We start from the raw sequence: 12100 nt of genomic DNA on the forward strand, positions 1-12100 counted from the left end.
GAACATGCTCGTTTAGCTCAGAGGAGTTTTTTATTACCCACTGAAGCCTACTTCTGTTGATTCATCAAATTCGTTCTCTGTCCAGTTTTGTGCCCTTGCTGGAGAGAAGTTGCGATTATTTGAAGGAGAAGAGGCATCCTGGTTTTTGAAATATTCAGCATTTTTTGTGCTGGTTTTTCATCATCTTTGTGGATTTACTTTGGAGAGGGTTTTTGTGTAGTGGTGTTTTCTGTTGCTGTTGATGTTATTGCTTTCTGTTTGCTAGCTTTTCTTCTTACAGTCAGGCCCCTCTTCTGCAGGTCTGCTGCAGTTTGTTGGAGGTCCACTCCAGACCCTCTTTGCCTGGGTATTACAAGTGGAGGCTGCAGAACAGGAAAGATTGCTGCCTGCTCCTTCCTCTGGAAGCTTTGTCCCAGATGGGCACCAGCCTGATGCCAGCTGGAGCTCTCCTGTATGAGGTATCTGTCAATACTTGTTGGGAGATCTCTCCCTGTCAGGAGGCATGGGTGTCAGCAATCCACTTAATGAGGCAGTCTGTCCCTTGGCAGAGCTCTAGTGCTGTGCTGTGAGAATCCACCTTGTCAGGATTTGCTTCTCTTTTTAGAGCCAGCAGGCAGGAACATTTAAGTCCACTAAAGCTGTGCCCACAGTTACCCCTTCCCCCAGGTGCTCTACCCCAGGGAGATGGGAGTTTTATCTATAAACCCCTGACTGGGGCTGCTGCTTTTCTTTCAGAAATGTCCTGCCCAGTGATGAGGAATCTAGAGAGGCAGTCTGGCCACAGCCACTTTGCCACGCTGTGTTGAGTTCAGCCCAGTCTGAACTTTCAGGACTCCTTATCACCATCAGGGAAAAGCTGCCTACTCAAGCCTCACTAATGGTAGACGCCCCTCCCCCTACCAAGCTCTATCATCCCAGGTGGACTTCAGACTTCTGTGATGGCAGCAGGAATTTCAAGTCAGTGATTCTTAGCTTTCTGGGATCTGTGGGAGTGGGACCCGCTGAGTGATAACACTTGGCTCCCTGGCTTTAGCCTCCTTTCCAAGGGATGGATGGTTCTGTCTCCAGGCACCATTGGGTACTAAAAAAAAACAAAAAACAAAAAAAACTCCTACAGCTAGCTTGGTGCCTGCCCAAACAGGTAACCAGTTTTGTGCTTGAAACCCAGGGCCTTGGTGGTGTAGACACAGGAGGGAATCTTCTGGTCTGCAGGTTGCAAAATCTTTGGGAAAAGCATAGTATCTGGGCTGCATAGCACAGTCCCTCATGGCATATAGTTCCTCGCGGCTTCCCTTGGCTAGGGGAGGGAGTTCCTTGACCCCTTGATTTTCACAGGTGAGGTGATGGCCCACTCTGCTTCTGCTCACCCTCTGTGGGCTGCACCCACTGTCTAACTAGTCCCAGTGAGATGAACCGGGTACCTCAGTTGGAAATGCAGAAATCACCCTCCTTCTATGGTAGTTTCCCTGGGAGCTGCAGACTGGAGCTGTTCCTATTTGGCCATCTTGCCAGCCTGATACATTCTTTAGTATACCAATTGCATTTTTCAGCTCCTGAATTTCTGATTGATTCTCTTTATTTCAATCTTTTTGTTAAATTTATCTGATACAATTTGAAATTCCTTCTCTGTGTTATTCTGAATGTCTTTGAATTTCCTCAACACAGCTATTTTGAATTCCCTGTCTGAAAGATCACATATCTCTGTTTCTCCAGGATTGGTCTCTGGTGCCCTATTTAGTTCACTTGGTGAGGGCATGTTTCCCTTGATGGTGTTGATGCTAGTTCTTTGGTGGTGTGCATTGAAGAGTTAGGTATTTATTTTGTCTCCAGTGTCTGGGCTTATTTGTAGCCATCCTTCTTGGGAAGACTTTCCCAATATTTTGAAAGGACTTGGGTGTTGTGAGCTAAGCTGTTTCTGATTTAGGGGGCATGACAAGCCCAGTTACACTGCAGTTCTTGCAGACTTATAGAGGTACCACGTTGATTGTCTTGGATAAGATGTGGGAGAATTCTCTGGATTACCAGGCATAGATTCTTGTTATTTTCCCTTACTTTCTCCAAAACATACAGAGTCTCTCTCTGTCTCTCTCTGTTCTGAGCCACCTAAAGTGAGGGTGGAGTGACACAGGCACCCCCTGTGGCCACTACCACTATGGTTGCAGTGGGTCGGTCACACATGAAGCCAGCACAGTGCTAGGTCTCACCCAATGCCTGCTATAACCACTCCCTGTCTACCACCTATGTTAGTTCAAGGTCCTGGGACTCTACATTCAGCAAGTGGCAAAGCCAGCTAGGCCTGTGTCATTCTCTTCAGGGTGACAAGTCCCCCTAAGCCCCAGATGTGCTGTCCATCTGGGAGTCAGGGACTAGAGTAAAAAATCTTAGAAGTCTACCTGATATCCTATTGTATTGCAGCTTAGCTGGCACTCAAATCACAAGACATAGTCCCTCCCACTCTTCTCTCCCTTTTCCAAAGGCAGAGAAGCCTCACCCTGTGGCCACCACCACCCCTGGCCATGAGGAGTACTGTCAGACCTACCAGTGTCCACTTAGGGCTCATGGTCTCTTAAGTCAGTTTCTGGTAAATACTGCCTGGTCTAGGACTCACCCTTCAGAACAGTGGCCTCCCTTCTGACCCAGGGCAGGTCCAGAAATGCCATCCAACCATCAAGTCCTGGCATCAGGGACCTCAAGAGCCTGCTTGGTGTTCTACACCCCTGCAGCCATGCTGGTACCTAAGGTGCAAGAGAAAGTCCCCTTTAGTTTCCCCTCTGCTTTTCTCAAGCAGAAGGAGTGCCCCATAGCCAGCACATCTGGTAATGTTCTGAATCTCACCTGAAGCCAGCAAGTCTCAGAGGCTCACCCAAGGCCCTTGATGTAGTACCTGGGTGTGGTTCTAGCTATTCAGGGCCCAACGACTCTTCAGTTAGCAGGCGATGAATGCTGGCAGGAATGGGTTCTTTCCTTCAAGGCAGCAGGTTTCCTTCTAGCCCAGAGTATGTCTAGAAATGTCATTTGGGAGCTAGGGCCTGGAACAGGGGCCTCATGACTCTGACTGGTGCCCTATCCTGCTGTGGCTGCACTGGTATCCAGGTTGCAAGACAAAGTCTTCCCCACTCTTCTCCTCTGTTCAAACAGAAGGAAGGTGTTTCCTTTGGAGCCATAAGCTGTCCAGCTTGGGATTAGGGGAGGGATGATGTCGGCACTCCCTTGGCTGCCCCAGCTGGTGTCTCAGTATGTAATGTGCTTTTCCCCCCAACCCCCATCAGCCCCAGTCCATTCTCCCTGGGCCTAGTTCATCCTTATGACTTGCCTCAGAGTTGCAGTCTTTATGACTTACACTGCCTTTCAAGTTTACCTAGAGATCAAAAGGGTTGCAGGCACTCAAGTTCGAATTGCTGGTATTGGTGATTCCTCGCTTGTTCAGGTTGGTTTAAATGCTCTCTCTGTGAGTGGGTGTGATATAGTTTGACTTTGTATCCCCACCCAAACCTCATGTGGCGTTTTAATCCCCATGTGTCAGGGGAAGGATCTAGTGGGAGGTGATTAGATCATGGATGTGAATTTCCCCCTTGATGTTCTTGTGAAAGTGACTGAGTTCTCATGAGATCTGATGGTTTAAGTAGGGCACTTTCCCCCTTGCTCTCTCTCTCTCTCCTGGCACCATGTTAGATGTGTCTTGCTTTCCCTTCACCTTCTACCATTATTTTAAGTTTTTGAGGCCTCCCAGTCATGTGGAACTGTGAGTCGATTAAAGTCCTTTCCTTTATAAATTACCCAGTCTCAGGTAGTTCTTTATAATAGTGTGAAAATGGACTAATACAAGGTATCAGCTGAGTTTGGTTTGGTTTTCCTTTCTGCTCTAACAACAGCACTAAGTTCAGTGCCTCACAATTGTTGTGTTCTCTCTCTCCACACATCGCTCAGAGATGCTCTCAGCACCCTGCTGCTGTGGCCAGGCCTGGCAAGAAGGTCACATCAGTGATTCAGTACTGCTTTTTCTATCTCTTCAATGCCTCTTTCAGTGATAAGAAGTTAAAACCAGATACTATGAGTGCTCACCTGATTTTTGCTTCTTAGGGTGTTTTGTTTTTTTCGTTTTTTTCTTCCATGTAGATAGTTGTTAACTTGATGTCCTTGAAGCGGGGATGATCTGTGGAACTTTCTGTTCTGCCATCTTCATCTGCCTCTCTCCTCTTTTGATGTTTAATAGTAACAGTTCTGATAGGTGTGAAGTGTGATATCTCACTGTGGTTTTGATTTGCATGTGTTTGATGATTAGTGATGTTGAGCTTCTTTTCGTATAACTTTTGGCCATTTCCATGCATTCATTTGAGAAATGTTTAATTCCTTTGCTTATGATTTAATTGGATTATTCAGTTTCTTTCTATTTTATTAAGTTGTTTATATCTTTTGAATATTATCAAATGTATGGTTTGCAAGTATTTCTCCCATTCTATAGGTTGCCTTCTTGTTTTGTTGCTTGCTTCTTTGCTTTGCAAAACCTCTTTAGTTTGATATAATACCATTTGTTTATTTTTGCTTTTGTTGCTTGTGTTTTTGGGGTCACATCAAAAAATGTCATTGCTCAGACAAATGTCAGGAAGCGTTTCTCCTATGTTTTCTTCCAGTAGTTTTACAGTCCCAGGGCTTACATTTAATTCTAATGTATTTTGAATTTATTTTCTTATATGGTGTGAGATAAGAGTACAATATTATTCTTCTGTGTGTGGGTATCCTGTTTTCCAAACATCATTTATTGAAGAGATTGTCCTTTTCTTATTGTGTGTTTTTGACTTTACCAAAGATCAATTGATTATAAATGTGTGAATTTATTTCTGGATTCTATTCTGTTCATTGGTCTGTATATCTGTTTTTTTTTTTTTTGCCAGTACCATGCTGTTTTGATTACTATAACTTTGTAGTATATTTTGAAATCAGATAAAGTGATCCCTCTAGCTTTTGTTCACTTTGCTCAAGATTGCTATGGCTCTTTGGGGTCTAACATAAATTTTAGGTTTTTTTTCTATTTATGTGAAAAAGGCCAATGGATTTTTGATCAGAATTGCACTGAATCTATAGATTGCTTTGGGTGCTATGGACATTTTAACAATATTATTTATTACAATTCATAAACATGGAATATCTTTTCATTTATTTGTGCCTATTGGAGTTTTTAAGTAAATCACTATGACAGCTGCATTTCTTTGTTTTATTATTTTTATAATAGCTTTGTTAAGATATAATTTACATAGTACAACATTCGTGCTCTTAAAATGTACAGTTCATTAGCTTTTAGTATATTCACTAAACTGGTATTGTGCAACCATTACCCCTATTGAATTTGGGAATTTTCATCACTGCAAAAAGAAACCCAGTGGAATGAAGACACATGGGTGTTAGTAGTCAATTCCTATGTTCCTCCCCCAGCCATTGGAAAGTACTAATGTAGTTGTTTCTATGGATTATCCTATTCTGATTATTTGATATAAATGGAAGTGTACAAATTTTTTTTAAAAATTTTGTGACTGACTTCACTTTACATGTTTCCAAATTTCATCTATGTTGTAGCATGTGTGTTGCATGCTGTATCATGTTATAACATATAGTTTGTAGCATCTACTATAGCATGTACTCCTTTCATTGTTGAATAATATTCCATTGTTTGGCTATACCACATTGTCTATCCTTTTATTAGTTGATGGGCATTTAGGTTGTTTCCATTTTTTGGCTATGAACATTTATTTACAGGGTTTTGTGTGGACATGTATTGTCATTTCTTTGGGTATATTACCTAGGAGTGGAATTGCTGGGTCATATAGTAACTGCATGTTTAAAGTTTTAAAGAATTATCAAACTTTTCCAAAGAGGCTGAAGCACTTTACAATTCCATCAGCAATGCAGACAGTTACTGTATGTCTTTTTTATTGTAGCCATTCTAGTTGCTGTGAAGTACTATCTCATTGTGATTTTGACTTTTGTTTTTCTAATGACTGCTGGTGTACATTTTTTCATGTGCTTTTGATTATTGTTTTGTCTTCTTTGGAAAAATGTCTACTTAAATTCTTTGTCCATTTTTTACTTGGGTTGTTTGTCTTTATGTTGTTGATTTGTAAGGGTTCTTTGTATATTCTTGATACAAGTCTTTACCTAATTTACAATTCACAAATATTTTCTCTCAGTCTGTGGACTATCTTTTTATTTTTTTGGTAGTGTTCTTTGAAGAAAGTTTAAAAATTTCAATTCATCTAATGTATCTATTATTTCTTGTCTAGGAAACTAATGCCTAATGCAAAGTCTGGAGGATATAGTTCTGTGTTTTCTTCCTACAGTTTTGTAGTTTTAGCTCTTACATGTAGGTCTTAAATTTAGCTCTGTCATCCATCTTGAGTTAATTTTTGTATATGATGTGTGGTAGAATGTCAAATTCATTCTTTAGCATGTGGATAACCGGTTGCCTCAGCCTATTTATTGAAGACTATTCTTTCTGGTTGAAAATTAATTGACAATACAGTTTGAACTTATTTCTGGATTCTAAATTCTATTCTATTAATCTATTGTCGATTCTTATGCCAGTGCCATTCTGTCTTGATTTCTGTAGCTTTTTGGTATGTTTTGTAATTAAGATGTATACATTCTACAACTTGTTTTTTTTTTTTTCCAAGTTGTTTTGGTTACTTTGGGTCCTTTGCATTTTCATATAAACTTTAAGATAAGTTTGTTAATTTTTTTTTTTTTTTCAAAAAAGCAGCTGAGATTCTGATAGCAATTGTTTTGGATCTGTAGATCATTGTAGTTAGCATCGCCATCCCAAAAAATGTTAACTATATAGATCCAGGAACATAGAATAGCTGTCCATTTATTTAGATTTTCCTTCAGTTATGTTTGGTGATTTTCAGTGTTCATCTTGCAATACTTTAGTAAAATCTATTATTAAGTATTGGATTCTTTTTGATGCTATTATTTATAGAATTACTTTCTTAATTTCAGTTTTGAATTCTTCATTGCTAGTGTATAGAAATACAATAGTTTTTCTATATCGATCTTGTATCCTACTATCTTACTGAAATATTTTATTCATTCTAAAAGTTATTGTTGTGTATTCCTGAGAATTTTCTGTGTAACAAAATTCTGCACATAGAGATAGATTCTTCCTTTTGTACATGCATGTCTTTTACTTATTTTTCTTGTCCATTTGCCTTGCCTTAAACCTCCAGTGCAATGTTGAATATAGGTGGCAACAGCAGACATCCTCTTCCTCTTCCTCTTCTTCTTCTTCTTCTACATTTTTTGAGACCTAGTCTCACTCTGTGGCCCAGGCTGGAATGCAGTGGCGAGATCTCGGCTCACTGCAAGCTCCACCTCCCGGGTTCACACCATTTTCCTGCCTCAGCCTTCCGAGTAGCTGGGACTACGGGAGACGGAGTTTCACCATGTTAGCCAGGATGGTCTCAATCTCCTGACCTCTTGATCCGCCTCCCTGCACCTCCCAAAGTGCTGGGATTACAGGCATGAGCCACCGCGCCCAGCCTTTTTATCATTATTTTTAGTAGACAGGGTATCACTCTGTCACCCAGACTAGAGTGCAGCAGCACAGTCATAGCTCACTGTAGCCTCAAACTCTGGGCTCAAGCAATCCTTCTGCCTCAGTCTCCAGAGTAGGTAGGATTATAGACACAAGCCCGTAACTTATTTCTGATCTTAATTGGGAAGTACTGTCTTTCACGATTAAGTCTGATGTTAGTTGTGGATTTAAAAAAAAATAGATAGCCTTTATTACATTGTGAACATTTCCATTTATTCTTAGTTTGTTGAGTGTTTTTTTTTTAATCCCACAAAAAGTACATTTTTTTTCTGTACATATTGAGATTATAATTTTGTTCCTTTATTCTATTATTATGGTGCATTACCTTGATTGATTTTCAGATATTAAACAAACATGCATTCCTGAAACAAATCCCACTAGATTGTGGTGTGTAATCCTTTCTACATGTTGCTGGATTTTCTTTGCTAGTATTTTGTTAAGATATTCTGCCTCTTTATTCATAAAGTATATTGGCTTGTAGTTTTTTTTTTTTTTTTTTTTTTCTAATGATGTCTTTGGTTTTAGTATTAGGTTAATACTAACCTTATAAAATAAGTTGGAAAGTGTTTCTGCTCTTACTCATTTAAATAATCTTTTTTTTTTTTAGACAAAGTCTCAATCTTGTCCCCCAGGCTGGAGTGCAATGGTGTGATCTCGGCTCACTGCAACCTCAGCTTCCTGGGTTCAAGCAATTCTCCTGCTTCAGCCACCCGAGTAGCTGGGATTACAGGTGCCTGCCACCATGCCTGGCTACTTTTTATATTTTTAGTGTAGACAGGGTTTCACCATGTCGGCCAGGCTGATCACGAACTCCTGAACTCAGGTGACCCACCCGCCTCGGCCACCCACAGTGCTGGATTACAGGTGTGAACCAGTGCGCCCGGCCTTTAAACAATTTTTAAAGAATTAGCATTAAATTGTCTTGAAAAGTTTAGTAGAATTTGCCAGTGAAGCTATCTAGATCTGAGCTTTATTTTGTAGGAACTTTTAAAATTATGAATTTAGTCTCTTAGTATAGGTTTAGTCAGACTTTCTATTTCTTTTTGAGTCACTTTTACTAGTTTGTCTTTCTAGGACTTTTTTCCATTATACCTAGCTTATCTAATTTGTTGTTATACAGTTGTTTCTAGTATTCCCTTTTAATCCTTTCTATTCTTGTACAGTTGGTAGACATGTCCCCTTTTTCATGACTGATTTTTCATAATTTTTCTCTTTTCCTTGTTCAGTTTTAAAAGCTTATCAATATTTTTGAGTTTTCAAAGAATACATTTTTGGTTTTGTTGATTTTCTTTATTGCCTTTTTAGTCACTATTTCATTTTTTCAGGTATTTATAGTTTTTCACTTTTTTTTTTTTTTTTTTTTGAGGCAGTCTCACTCACTCTGTCACCCAGGCTGGAGTGCAGTGGCATGATCTTGGCTCATGGCAACCTCTGTCTTCTGGCTTCAAGTGATTCTCCTGCCTTAGCCTCCCAAATAACTGAGACTCTAGGTGTGTGCCACCATGCCTGGGCTAATTTTTGTATTTTTGGTAGAGATGGGGTTTCATCATTTTGGCCAGGCTGGTCTTGAACCCCTGACCTCAAGTGATCCATCTGCCTCGGCCTCTCAAAATGCTGGGATTACAGATGTGAGCCACCACACCAGGGCAGTTTTTTTATTTGTTTATAGGTATTTGCAGTTTTGAATCTTCCTTTATTCACTGTTTTAACTGTATCATCCTATCAGTTTTGGTATATTGGATTTTTGTTTTTATTCATCTCAAAATATTTTCTAATTTCCCATTTGATTTCTTCTTTTATCCATTGGATATTTAGGATGTGTGTTTAAATTTCATGTATTTGTGGTTTTCCCAAATTTCCTTTGGTTATTGCTTTCTAACTTCATTGTATTGCAGTAGAAAATATATTTTGTATGAATTTAATTATTTGAAATTTATTAAAACTTGTTTCATTGCCTAACATATGGTTTCTTCTGGAGAATGTCCCATGTGCACTTGACAAGAATGTAATGTGCATTCTGTTGTTGATTAGTGACATGTTCTATAGATGTCTTACAGGTCTAATAATTTTCAAGTCTTTTATTTCCTTGCTGACCTTCTGTCTAGTTGTTCTATACTTATTTTGCAAGTAGTATATTAAAGCCCAATGATTGTTGTTGATGTACCTATTTCTCCTATCAGTTCTGTGACTTTTTCTTTTATATATTTTGAGATTCTATTGTTAGGTACATATGTGTTTATAATTGTTATGTCTTCCTGGTGGATTGATAATTTTACTATTATAAAATTTTCTTTTTTGTATCTAACACACATTTTTATCTTAAAGTGTATTTTGTCTGCTGTTAGTTTAGTCACCCCAGCTCTCTTTTGTTCATTGTTTACATGGTATAACATTTTCAGTTCTTTTACATACAATTTATTTGTGTCTATGAATTTAAAGTGTGTCAATTCTAGGCAGCATTTATTGGGATCCTTTTGAAATAACCATTACACCAGTTTCTGCCTTTTGATTAGGATGTTTAATCAATGTATATTTAATGTAATATATGATAAAGTAAGATTTATGCCTGACAGTGTGTTATTTGTGGTTTTTACATCTTATGTTCTTTTTTTTAATTTTTCCATTTGTGCCTTCTTTTATGTCAAGTAGATATTTTACAGTATGCCAGTATAATTTTCTCATTGCTTCTTTTATTGTATTTTTTTTCTGAGTGATTTTCTTACTTGTTGCCCTAAGGATTACAATTTCCATCTTATCTTAACACAATCTAATTTGGATTAATACCAACTTAATTTCAACAGTATATAAAAACGTTGCTATAATATTGTATTATTTCCTGTTATGTAAATTACATTTCATATAATTAAGCTCATTAGCACATAATTATTGTTTTATGCACTTGTCTGTTAAATCAGATAAAAGAAGAAAAGAGTTACAAACATTTTTATGGTCTTTTATATTTTTTTACACATACAGTTACCTTTGCTTGTGCTCTTTATTTCTTTGTGTGGATCTGAGTTATTGTGTAGTGACCATTTATTTTAGCTAAAATGACTTCTTTTAGTATTTCTTATAGTGAAGGTTTATTAGTGATAAATTATCTGTTTTTTGTTTTCATTTTCTGTGTTTTTTTTTTTTTTTGAAATATGAGTGTTTTAATTTCTTCTTCATTTCCAAATGATAATTTTGGAATCCTTGGTTGACATTCTTTCTTTTTCTCAGCACGTGGAATATATACTCCTGTTACCTACTTGGTTCCATGATTTCTGATGAGAAATTAGCTGCTAATTTTATTGAGGATCCCTTATATGTGATAAGTTGTTTCCTCTTGTTGCATTGAATAGTCTCTCTTTATCTTTGGTTTTCAACATATTGACTATGATGTGTCTAAGTGTTAGTTCTTTTGAGTTTATCTTACTTGGAGTTTCTTGAGCTTCTTATTGTATAGATTAATGGTTTTCGCCAAATTGGGAAGTTTTGGCTATTTTCCTTCAAATATTCGTCCAATCCCTTTATCTCTCTCCTCCCATTATGCATATCTTGGTAGGCTTGATGTTGTCCTCCAAGTCTCTGAGGCTCTGTTCATTTTTCTTTTATTTTCGTTCTGATATTCAGACTAAATGATCGCAATTGATGGTGGCCTGTTTCCAAGTTTGCTGATTCATTCTTTTGCTAATCTGCTCATTCTTCTGTTGAGACCTTCTGGCAGGTTAACAAAATTTAGTTATACTTTATAGCCCTAGAATGTCTATTAGCAACTTCTAAATAATTTTTATCTTTTTACTGGTATTATTTTTTTTGGTGAAGCATTATTCTCATATTTCTTTTTACTTCTTTAGACAGTATTCCTTTGGTTCTTTGAACAAATTTATGTTCAAAGTCTTTGTCCAGTATGTCCAACATCTCGATATCTTCAGTCATAGTTTCTATTGATTGCTTTCCCCTGCTGTGTATGGGCCATATTTTCTTTTTCCTTTGCATGTCTCATAATATTTTTCTTAAAACTAGATATTTAAGACAATATAATGGGACAATTTTTGAAATCATATTCTTCCTTCTCAGGGTTTTTTTGCTGTTGTTTCTTTTTGCCAAGTGACTTTCCAGTATTAATTCTGTGAAGTCTGTTTTTTTTTATTGTGTGTGGCCATTTAAATCTCTATTTAGTTGGCTTAGTGGTCAGTGAGAGTCAGTCTTTTTTTGTTTTTAAAATAAATAATTCTTGGATTGTTGCAAGCTTTAAGTTAATTTCCAAAGTTCTGAAAATGGTTGATTTTAGCAATTCTTTAGAGTGTTCATGTTGCTTTTTAGGAGGAGTGGGTTTTCTGAGGGCTTTACTTTATCATTATATGATGTTCTTATTTTGCCATCCCAAAAGTGTATGTTCTTGCATTATTCTCTATTTACTTTGGCTGACACTAATGAAAAAAATATATTCCTCCTAAGGATCCTTATTCCTATCCTTCTCACATTTTTTTTTTTTTTTTTTTTTTTTTTTTTTTTTTTTTTTTTTTTTTT

The sequence above is a fragment of the Piliocolobus tephrosceles genome, chromosome 1 (assembly GCF_002776525.5).
Source record: "Piliocolobus tephrosceles isolate RC106 chromosome 1, ASM277652v3, whole genome shotgun sequence".
Classification (NCBI taxonomy): domain Eukaryota; kingdom Metazoa; phylum Chordata; class Mammalia; order Primates; family Cercopithecidae; genus Piliocolobus; species Piliocolobus tephrosceles.